Source organism: Balaenoptera ricei, chromosome 2, assembly GCF_028023285.1.
Source record: "Balaenoptera ricei isolate mBalRic1 chromosome 2, mBalRic1.hap2, whole genome shotgun sequence".
NCBI lineage: Eukaryota > Metazoa > Chordata > Mammalia > Artiodactyla > Balaenopteridae > Balaenoptera > Balaenoptera ricei.
In genome coordinates, this window is record NC_082640.1 from 75,411,231 (window position 1) to 75,423,572 (window position 12,342).

General features: G+C 45.9%; 1 protein-coding gene across 3 annotated transcripts in view; it reads left to right on the forward strand.

Moving 5' to 3' along the window:
• The window catches only part of RORA (RAR related orphan receptor A), a 731,116-nt gene that overhangs the window by 426,042 nt on the left and 292,732 nt on the right, over window positions 1–12,342 (forward strand). The window lies entirely within an intron of this gene.

The window sequence follows — 12,342 nt, forward strand, 5'->3', positions numbered from 1 at the left end:
CTCATTTAAACTGGGGGGTGGATGGAGAAACATAATGGGTGTGCATGCATGTTTGAAATGCAGGTTCTCAGGCCCCACTCAAGTTAGAAGAAATTAGAATCTCTGACTCTCAGATTCACACCAGGGAATCTCCCATGTAGCCAGTGATCCAGGTGATTTAGTTGCTCACAGAAGTGGAAGGACCGCTGATCTGGGTGAAAGGTTGAATGTTCAGAGCAATCGCAAGTCTGAAGACTGAGCAGTATGAACCACATGTCTTCACTTGGGGAAGTCTCTTCATTTTTCTTTGGTCATAGGTTCTCAGGTGGAGAAATAGGATTCTTGGAAATCAATTCTGACTCCAACCCCTATCAGCTGTGTCCTCTGGGCTGCTGTGATGTTAGAGGAGACTCTCCTTGCCCCAGTTATTTCACTGAGTCTATCTTAGACCATTCGATCAAAAGTAGTTCCTTTTCCTTTAGTCATTCAGTTCATGCTACCTACATTTATCAGATGCTTGTTATGAGCAAGGAACATTGCTCAAGAAGGAGACTTACCTCAAAGCTGATAAAGCTTAATCTTCCGAACCCCTCACTTGCACAGGTCTCTTCCAAGGCTGTGGGAGGAATCTTCATCATGTGTTCTCAAGGTTATACTTTTTTGGGTAGTATTTGCAAAAGTTAGATAGTTTTTATTGTTTTTTCTTAAAGAAAGTCCCCCAGCTTGAATAAGCTTCAGCCGCCGCCCCAGACCTAGATCTGTTCCTGCAAAGAGCTTACAACCAGTGGGAGAAAGAGACATACATGTGGATTATTAAAATACACTGTGGTAAGTGCAATGTGGGCTGTCTTCTAGGCATTCTGGGGATATACTTGTGAGGAAGGAGGATGATCAGGGAAGACTTCCTGGAGGAGGTGTTGCCTGAGCTTGAACATGAAGTAGGGAAAGGAACGTACTTTTAAAGAAATAGCTTGAGCAGAGTTACAGAAGTAAGATATATCATGGGGGGTTGTGTGTGTGTGTGAGAGAGAGAAAGAGAGAGAGAGACAGGGAGGGAGAGAGAGAGAGGGAAGGAGAGAGGGAGATATTAAAGCACTTTGCTATTTAAAGGCATTGCCTTTAGGTTGGGGGAGCCTCTGATAATACGATGGTGAACAGATTCCCCATTTCCAGGGAGCTGTATGGACTGTGGGGCTGTATCCCCAGAGCACACCCGATCCTCCAGATCCTGGAGCCCAGCTGACCCCTCTACTTGACCTTTAGGAGACCTCTTGGTTGACTCCATCAATAACTGTTCTTCAAGGAAAAATAGCCCTTTTACCCCTCACTTCTTTTCCCACATCCCTCCAGCCCTTCTTTATTGTCAGCCTTGCAAATCAATATTTCATTTTGAAGAGCCTTGTTTGATGCCAGTTCTGCTTATTTGCTTCACAGCCACTGTGGGTAATGCTTTGTAGGTCTGTCAGTATGTAAATTAAACCAAGCATAGATAGCTTTGTGTTGCTTAATGTTCAGCTGATAAAAATTAATGTGGTGTGAAATGAGCATTTTATCTGACTGCAGATACAGTGACGGAGTTAATTAGACAGGCAGAGGGAAAATGTTATTAAGTGGGATGGGGAATTTCTCCTGGAAAAGGGCCTCGACCCTCAGACAGGAGGCTTGGATGGGCCGCGGGTATGGCCGGGGCGCCTGGGCTGAGGCAGGCTGGGCGCAGCGAGGCAGAGAGGGTGCCCCTCTTTGAGCAGTCAGCCCCACGGTGCTGCTGACTGTGTGGGTCCCGCCTGGGGAGGAAGGGAGGGAGGCACAGGCCAAGCCGGGCCGGCCACTTCCAACTCACTGCAAAATTCATGCATCAGCACTTACTGAGGTGGCATCTTCTCCGTGCAACAGCACTGCCATTGGTGGAGAAAGGAGTTTCGTTCTTAAGCGAGGAAGAGCAAGATGAAGGGCCAGGCAGCGCCCCACACAGCAGTCAACCAGGGGAGCGAGGAACCCCCAACCTCAGCCTAAGGTGTCTTGAGCTCTGCTCTCCTGGCCTTTGCACATGCTGTGCCCTCGGGTGGGAAAGTGTTTCCCCCGCCCAGCCATGCATGCAGCACACCCTGTTATGATTATCTCCTCCCCGACTAGCCTCACTGAAGTCAGAGATGTCTTGCTCGTTGTGGTGACCACGGTACTGAGCACTGTGCCGACACACATAAATACTTCATAAACGTTAAGGGAATGAATGAATGCACGTGAGGCTCCCTCTGCTGCATCTCTCTTGCTGCCTGCACTTCCCGCCCCTCGGTCTCCTACACCCCTGAGCATCCGTCCCACCTCGGCTCAGTGTCACGTCCTCGCCAGAATTTCTCCCGTCTCCCAGACAAGATCAGCTCCCCAGGTAGACTCTCTTGAGATACCTTGTACTTTCCCTTCAGAGGACTTTCCAAATTTATGGTTAACCATTTGTGTGTTTCCCCACCCCCACTAGACCATGAGCTCCATGAGGGTAGGGACAGGGCTATTTTGTCACCACTGTATCCTCAGCACCTGGCAGGGTGCCCAGCACATTGAATGTCAACGAATGAATAGACTAAATGGTTGGTCTTTCCGATGCCTGGTAAATTTCTAGTCTTTCGTCAATACCTTGTTTCGGGAAGGTTTCCTAGGCTCTCCTGGCAGAGTTTCTCCTTCCTCTGAGTTCCCACAGCACCTTGCATATAACAGCAATAGGCGTGCAAGGGGGCAACTGTAGGTTGTGGTTTACGTGCCCTTCTAACCAATTAGGATATAGCTCCTTGAGAGCAGTCATGGTGCCCTATTCAGCTTTGCATTCTGAGTGCTTAGCACCGGGTTGGCCTTTGTAAGTGCTCCATACGGACGGCAGGATTAATCAAAACAATTGTACATATCCCTTGGTTAGATAAGCAATACTTCTGTTAGATGAATAGATTTTTAGCCACTAATATAGCTCTCCCCACTCCATGCCTTGCAAGGGGACACCCAGAAAGGACAACTGGCTGTGGCCATCCCTCCATCCCTCCTCAGCCTTGGCCACAGTTGGGGTGCATTGTCGTGCAGAAATGCCACATTTAGTGGCTCCGTCCTGATTCCACATTATCATGTGAAGAGGGTGTAACCTTTCCAAATGAGAAAGGGACTAGCTCAGTGTTTAATCCTGTGACGACCACGTCTGTCTCTCAGCTGGGCCAGGGTCCCTGCGCTCCCCAATGTTGCAGTAACAGCGCCTTGCGTTCTGATAGTCCCGTGTGGTGACCCAGCACTTCTCTCACGTGTCCTATTAGGTCTCGTGGGATGAACCTACAGCTACCTTCACAGCATTCAGCGACTCACAGTAGACCTGCCGATTTACCTCTCTGCCCCCCCTTTGTAAAATGGGATGACATTTGCCTTTGAAGAGCTGTGGCCTGGAAGTCTTGACATGTTCAGAAAACACTGATGAAGTCCCACTCACACCCCACCCAGTGGTTCCCGAGTCCCTTTATGCTGAGAAAGGCCACGGTTCTCGCTCTGTGGTCACGCGGGACTTTCCATACCTCTGCCCCTAAGATTGCTAAATGGTTATCACACCTGAGACTCCAAGAGGGCGCTGCCCCCGGGTGAGGGCTGGATCCAGTCTGGTGAGCATCAGGTAGGGAGGAGGCTTCCTGTGTGTTTGCCAAACCCAGGTGAAATAGGGCCCAAGAACCATTAGAGAAACAAAGGCGCTCGGGGCAGACGGGTAATTTGCTCTTGAGAAGAACGTGCCGCCTTGCTCATGTCCTCTGGTCCTCTGCCATCCTGAAGCTGCTCAGTATCTCTGCTGCAGGGGGGTCACCCAACCACCATCCTCCCCGGCTGGCCCTGGTGGCAGGAGGGCAAGCTCACCCAGCTCCCTACAGGGTCCTCCCCTCTGTCTGTTCATCTGCCACTGAACTGTGCCCCCAAACTGGGCCCAGCAGCCTCCTGCTGCATAAGCTACATCTCACCCAAGAGGGTTGCTTCCATCATATTTTTCTGGTAAGGCTCAAGACTCTTTATAGAGGTGGCCAAGGAGGTGGTTACTTGTAAGTAAAAAGTAAAATCAACATTTACCTTTTCGAAGCATTTGTGTTTCTGTTGTCTGGCCATTTTGTTTGTTTGTTTCTGTTTATCCTCTGGCCATTCAACAAAGGGCATACTGATCTTGTCACCATTGGACATGTGGGGAATAGAAGGGCAAAAAGGTCCAAGCAGAAAGGTACCATCTGGAAGACACCTGGATTCACTGATGCCACATTCTGCCCAACCCTCAACCACAGTGATCTTGTTTATGTGTGAAGATCTCTCCAGCTGCTGAAACCCCCATAGGCCTGGAACCAGGACTGTTAAGTTGTTCCACAGGGTGCTGTACAAAGGCAGGTCATTAAAAGAGGATTTTGGTGAGGTTGTCAGGGATGCATTTATTCCATTCATTTAGTACTTAAATGTTACTGGCACCTGCCATGCAGATAAGATGGGAGCAAAGACTGGCAGTCTCTGTTCTGCAGAGCTTACAGTCAGTCTCCTGGGTGGAAAAGAGTTCATCAAACTGTAACCAAATAACTGTAAAGTAACAACAGCAAGGAGCACTACAGAGGGTACACCCTGGAAGAATACATAGCAGGGGTTTTGTCCCAACGTGAAGGAGAGGAATGCTTCCCTGAGGAAAGGATGATCGGAAACACAAATAGGACTGAACCAGGCAAAGGAAGTGTCATGTGCAAAGGCCCTGTGGCGAGGTGAAGCACGTGTGTTTGAGGAGCAGGATGAAGTCTACTGAGGCTAGAGCCCAGGAATGCGGGAGAGAGCAGCGTGAGATGCAGCTGGAGAGGTGGTTGAGGGGTCTTAGTGAAGCTTCCCGTGCCACAGTGGGCCGAACATCTACCTTTTCTTTGTGCCACATGTGACATAATTTGCCAATGAATTTGTTCAAGATAACACATGGCAGTTACAACACTCTCTTTGCCCCTTCATGCCTAACTTATCCACAGTTAAAATTCAAATCCTTTCTCCATTTATTTAAAATATTTATCACTGGAAAGGGGAGGCTAAAAGTTCTTCTTCCTTGTTTGCATCAGTGACTTCAGGAAGAAAGCACATGAGCTTCAAGCCCACACAAGTCCCCCAGCTGGAGTCTCCAGTAGACCCTCTGAGGGTATGGATCAAGCCTGTTAGAAAGGTGCTCACCGATGTTTAAGTTTCAAGTGCGTGAAACCAGACACTGAAACTGTTCATTAAAAATTCCTATGTTCAAGGGAACAAAGAGAGAATCATTTCAGAAGCTCTGTAATGAATGTACAAGCGAGTGCAGGTTATCTTGTCAAACACAATAATCATGAGTCAGTGTGAGCGGATGCTACTTGTATTTGATTTTGTCTTTCACTGGAGCTCGCTTACGGCTGCCTCTGACCCTCCACCTCCCCTGGTGGGTAGGAGGACCCGCCTTTTGCTTTGGGGTCCCCTTTGGCCAGGGCCAAAGGTAGGTAGGGGTGACATGGAAGTGTGAGAAGCATCCAGTCGGGGCATAAGATGGCGAGAGTGAAATGAAATTAACCCCCGTGCAGGACTTTCTCATGACCTGTACACAGTGACGGCTGGGATGCCGGTGGAGTGTGTGGAAGTGTTTCTACACTATTGGAGCTGGAGAGGACCAGTAGCTACTCAATCCCACAGCTGTTAAGTGGCAGAACCAGGGTTCTAATCGGGTCTGCTGAACCCACATTGAAAGTTTTCATCTCAATTCCGCAGTTGGTCTTCAGATTTCACCCACGTTGTCTGTCCAGCTACAGAGTATAGTTTAACAGCAGTATACCTGAAGCTGTGTTAGTCACCAGAAGCACAAGGCAGAGGTTTCTTCACAACCTGGAAGGACAGACAGACACATGCAGTGATGGAAGCAAAGCTCTGTAACAGTCATACAGCACATTTTGAAGAGTCAACAGTAGGACCAGAACTTTTCACCAAAATGTTTGGTGTGGCCCCATGAGAATGTCCAGAATCTCCATATCCCTATTGAATGGGGATCCCAGGTCAATGTATGTAATGAAATAGTTTGATTTCACTTACATTTTGGGGGCCAATATAAAATTCCTGTATTTTACTGCAAAGAAATAGCAGGACAAACACCAAAAAAACTACCCATCAATAGTCACCATCTGTTCTCCAAAGGATGGAGTTTTAACGCCAAAAAACTGGAAAGGGCATTTATCTTAGAGTAAGAAATAATTTTTTACTTTGTATTTAGCTCCATGAAAACTTATTTTCCCCAATTGGACACAGACCAATGAAGACTAAAGCACAGACCTGCCCACACTGTTTACTGGCAGGCATGAGAAGCTGCTGATATATAGCAAAGGCATGGCTGCACTTGCTTTGACCAGAAATCATTGAGTTAAACCAACTGTGGGACTGGTTTATTATCATATAGAGAGATTTACTTCTTTGCCTGTCTGTGGTCAGTCACATAGACCTGAGTTTCCTTAATTTCAGGATGGATAAGAGACAGCTTTGTCCATCTGGAGGTTCTGAAACCCTGGCATTGAGGGTTTTCTCAGGTTCCCTCCAAGGGTGCTTCCAGGAATTGAATGGATGTGAGCTAATATGGCTGGTGTGAGGAGAGTGGGCCCCATTTTAGCACCTTTCAAAGTCATCTTATTTGGAATAAATGGAAGAGGTCCTCTGCAAAGGTGAGACTCCAAGGCCAAAGACCTGACTTAGACTAGAGAGTAAAGGATACAATGTGTTAAGCCTTCCCCCAGCATCCAGCCTGATGGTGGTGACCCTCTATATTTCATTATTTTCATTCAGGAGATCCTTAATAAAAGCCCCTTTGTACCAGAAAATAATTGTCCAGGGGGCCTCCTACTACATTCTCTATAATGCTCTTCTTTTTTTTTTTTTTAATTAATTAATTTATTTATTATTTTTGGCTGTGTTGGGTCTTCATTTCTGTGCGAGGGCTTTCTCTAGTTGCGGCATGCGGGGGCCACTCTTCATCGCGGTGCACGGGCCTCTCACTATCGCGGCCTCTCTTGTTGCGGAGCACAGGCTCCAGACGCGCAGGCTCAGTAGTTGTGGCTCACGGGCCCAGTTGCTCCGCGGCATGTGGGATCTTCCCAGACCAGGGCTCGAACCCGTGTCCCCTGCATTGGCAGGCAGATTCTCAACCACTGCGCCACCAGGGAAGCCCCATTTCTTTTATATATTAAAAAATGATGAAGAAAAACATTCAAGTAAATCCTATCATCCTTGTGATATTAAATCTTAAATTTTCCCCTCGTGCCTTTTGGAGTTTAATGTTGCATAATATTCCATCATCAGTATCACATAATTTGTTAAACCATCCCCGATTACCGAACATTAGGCTCCTTCTGGAATTTTGTGTGTATGTGTGTGATTAGATTTGATCATTAGAGACAGCGCTACAGTTTGTGTAGCTTTTTGCTTCTGTCAGATTATTTCTTTAGTATACATTCCCAGGAGAAGGATTACTGGGTCAGAGGAAGCATATCTTGATGATTCTTGTTATACATTGCCTTAGTTCTTTCGAGGAGAATTATGCTGATTTAACTCAGTGCCTATAGCATTTGAGTCTATCAGTTTCATTGCAGCCTGACCGGAGTTAGGGTATTATTTAATAAGACTTAAATGCTACCTTTTCAAAGTTGCTTTAATTTGCATTTTTTATTACTAGCAGGGATGAACATTTTCCCACACACTCACTTATCAAGTACCATTCATTAAAAATGTTTTAGGGCCACATGTGGGTGCGGGGGGGTATGGGTGGGAAACTTTACTTCTCATAGCTGCAGGGCAGATGACAGCTGTGGATGAGTCTATATTAATAAAACTTGACTTGAGTTCTGTGATATGGAGTGACTGCATGTCATATGACCGCCTTTCCCATTTAAAAAAAAAAAAAAAAAAAGGTGGTTTTAACTTTTGTGTAACCCAAAAATAAGTAGCCAAAATGGGACTTGTTTGTTTCTTCTGTTGTCCTTACTGAAAGGTTTCAAGGACCTTCTGGAAGGCCCTTCATCCTCCGATCTTTCCGTTGTCCACTTTAAGACTTCAGAAGCAAAAGAATGGATGTAAAACTCACAACAGGGTACGCTTCCCTTAACTGCAATTGTGCATTAATTTTCACATGTTCTTCAGCATGGGGTTCGGTCTACTGAAAACAGTTGTACAACAGGGCACGTTTTAAGGCCAAATAAACTCACTGCCTGAAAGCATCTGAGCCCTTTCACTCTGCCAGCCTCCCTACCCGCAGCTGTCCAGGCTCAAATGCGTAGGATTCAAAGATGATAGAATTAAATGGGAAACAAATTGTATGGGAAACAACGGTTCCAAACTCTCAAGTCTCGGGAAAGATTTCGAAGTCTGTTTTCTGAACATTACGCTAACAAATGCCTTTCCTGCTCACCCGCCCAGTCTCCCCCTCCAGGGAGGCACTCAGCCCAGTGGTTATATAACTGTGACTTGACACCACGGCCAAGGTACAGGAGCCCGGGAGCTCGGCTCACTGAACCACAGCAAGGCGTGCGTTGGTCTCCCCTGCACTTGCCAGGGAGCAGTGCAGTTAGAGGATAAATAGATGACTTTGAGTTACAGATCAGCCGCACCTAACTCTGTGGCCTGGCCGGGCACTCTGAGCTGCTGAAACATGGGAAAGCAAGCCAGGCAGAGTCCTGCCCTGGGGAACTGAAATAAATGGCTCTCAGGTACCACACTGAGCCCAGCATGAGGACTCCGGGCTCGTTCTGTTTTTTCCCCACCAAGAGAGAGAGTAGCCGCAAAGGCATCGCTGACCGTAAAACTGCTGGGTTTGCTTGGATGGGCAAGTTGAAGGGGAGGGAGATTCCTTAACACCAATCTTGAAAGCTGCAGGCACCCAAGATGCTGAGTTCGCTCTGATGTGAAGCAGCACTGATGTAACAAGAGAAAAGGATGTGCTCAACTCTCCCCACCCCACCCCGACACAGCCAGCCCAGCTGAGCAGCCCACGTACTGGAGCCCCCCATACCTTCTATCTACTTCTGAAGCAGAATAAGATGGGGATATAAACTTGGCTTGTTGAGTCAGAAAGACCCAGATCTCCTCCTTACAGATTTTGTGACCTTCAAGAAGTTAGTTAAGCCCTCTAAGTCTCAGGTTCCTCATCTGTAGAATGGGTACAATAATAGAACCCACCTAATAAGGTTGTCGTGAGGATGAAATGAGATGTGGAACTTGAAAGATTACGTGACCCATGGAGGAGGCAAATAAAAATCAGCTTTTATCACAGCACTTATCTTATCCCCTCCCTTACTAGGCTGGGTGACCCTAGCATGTAGGGACTACATCTGCTTCATCCTGGTACTGCTAGGATCAGGCACATTTCCCAGCACACAGTGGACCCTCTGTAAGCTTGGTGCGTGCATGGCTGTGTGGAGGCAAGCTGTCTGAGAAAACCTGCCCCATCGATTACAGATGCAGCAGTGTGGGTTCTGTTTCATTTTGTTTTCTTAAATACTTTTTCATTTTAAGTTATTTTGGGGTCAGTAATGTAATTCCTAATTCTGCTCATCTCTAAAGCGAATTGTTTCTTTTTGAGTCCATTTAAATGAAAGTGAGAATGAAGGATTTCTTGTTTTAAAATAGTTTCTCATGTGAAACATCAAAACTTAATTACTAATTGCACAATGACGCAAGTTAGAGGCAACTACCCGAGGAGCCCCTGCCCAATTCTTTTTTGTTGTTGTTATTGTTGTTGTTACTGTTATTTCTTCTTTTTTATTGAAGTATAGTTGATTTACAATATTGTGTTGGTTTCAGGTGTACATCATAGTGATTCAGTTAGTTTTTCCTGATTATATTCATTATAGGTTATTATAAGATATTGAATGTAATTCCCTGCGCCATACAGTAAATCCTTGTTATTTATCTATTTTATGTGTAGTGGTTTATATTTGTTAATTCGAAACTCCTGCTTTGTCCCTCCCCCTCCTCTTCCCCCTTTGGCAACCATAAGTTTGTTTTGCATGTCTGTGAGTCTGTTTCTGCTTTGTATATAGATTCATTTCTATTACTTTTTAGATCCCACACAGAAGTGGCTATCCGATTCTTTTTAAACGAATATCCCTCTTGTGTGGTCCCTGACAGGTGATGTAACTCACATGTAGGTGTTCACTGTCTACACTGTGCTCCCTAGACCAGCCCAGTGGTTCCTGGACTTGTCCGCACAACAGAATTACAAATGCAGCTTTTAAAAAATACCTCTGTCTAGTCCTACTCCTGGAGAAGCATATTCAGTAGGACTGAAATAGACGTGAGAGTTTACAAAAGTTCTCCAGATGGTTCTGATAAGCAGCCAGGGTTGAGATCCACCAGGCTAAACTTTTCCACTCCCAGCATGGCAGTAAAGAAACTTCTCTCCCTCTATTTTTCCTTAAATTCCCATATTCATTATGGCTCACCTAAAGCTCTTCCTCCTACCATCTCCCCACGGAACAGACACATTTCATTTGTGTTCTGTGAAGGATGACTGTTGTTGCTGCTGAAGGTACTTTCGAGAGATGTATAAAGATTTGCTGGAAACCCCCAAGTGCTTTGGAAAATATGTATCCACATGTTTTTGATGAGGGAAAGCTGAAATCTTAGTGTCACCACCCTCTGAGAGGCAAAACTACTTGGTGCATATGAACTAGAAAGATAATTCCTCCCATGTCTCAGTTAACCATTTCACAATGAAAACAGAAAGACTATCGGTGCACGTCAGTTGAAGGCAATTCATGGGGAAAATGTAGAACCATGTCAAGGTCATCAGAAGCTCAGACATCTGGGACTGTCTTGAGAAAAACCTTGTCCAGTTTCCCACAAAGTGACCATCAGCTTGGTCTTTGTAAAAGATGTGTGGATTACCAAGATTAGCCAAAACATTCACAACACAAAATGTGTTGGTCAATTTATCTGTATTCTTCCCATCTATCTATCTGTCTATCTATCTACCTATCTATCTGCTTGTGCCAAATGGCATTCCCCTTATACAATCCAGCTACGGTCTTATATCTCCAGAGGCTGCAGGTCCAAGGTGCTGTGTGCAGGCTGGGTTGAACACGACTTGCATAGCAGAGCGAGGCTAGTAAAACTCAGGGAGTCTTACTAGAGGAAGATGTTGGACAGGCTTTGGCATTTAAATGACCCATTGGTGAGCCTTTGATCTGAGTTTCTTTGAGTTGTGTTGGAGAAAAGCAATCCCTTCTGGCCAGAAAACTGAGGGCAGAAATCAGTAGTAGTAGCCGTGCTGAGCTGAGAGATGCTGTTCTGACCAATGCAGAGAATCAGCTGAGCTAGGCTCAGATTCCTGAGCCTGGGACAGGGTTTTCATCAATTTCTGTGAATGAGAAAAGTCACGTGAGCCCTCACTACACACCGGAATCCAAGTTGCTCATCCCTTCACCGACTAAAGTCCATCTGGGCTTGGAACAAGTCATTCATCCTCTCCACCTAAATGTTCTCATCTATAAAATGGGGCTAATTCATACCTCACACGGTATTGGCAGGGGGAGTTGATTAGTTAATGTTTACCCTCTGCTTTGAACTTGAAAAGGGTTCCCTCGAAGTTATTATTAAGCCTATACCATTTTTACTTTGAGTTCTGGGGTGTGTCTAAACGGAAACTCAAAGCAAACTGCACAGTTTGCTGCACCCCCAGGGAGAGATAGAATGTAATGAAATTAATGCAAATTCCCTGAACATTGTGTTCTTTTTAAGGCTCTAAATTAGGGATCCTGCAGCAAAAGGAAAAGAAGAGTAGCCACCTTCCATGCGAAGAAGCAGGCAGCAGTTCTTCGAACTGAGAAATTGGAAACTGGGGGGAGGATTTTATTCTTTGGTAAAGGCAGCTGGTTCTCAGAAAATTTCGTTCTTGACCCCTCTGCCATCAAGTCCCCGAGGAAGCCAGACAGAGAGTCTGCCAGGCAGAGGGTTTACATGTAAGGCATTAAAGCATACTCAGTATAATTTAATTTCTAGCTCTTCTAATTTATCTTGTTGTCACTCAGCAGCCAAACAGCGAAATATAGACGCTGGTCTACAACCCGGTAATTGGGCTGTGCTGTGGGGTTAGGTTTGACGCCAAAGTAATGCGTGACAGAGAGCACATTCATGGGCAGTGGCTGTTCGGAGCTGGGCGTGTTTAACCCTTCTGATGGAACAGGGGGAGAAAGACGGATCCTTGTGCGTGGGAAAAAAAATCATGCTAACCGAATCCCTCTAGAGAACCTTCATAAACAGTAAAGATAACAAGCCTGTGCTCAGCTGTTCAGTAAGCAAGATCAAAAAATTATTAGCCACATCGATCTCTGAGCGCTGACC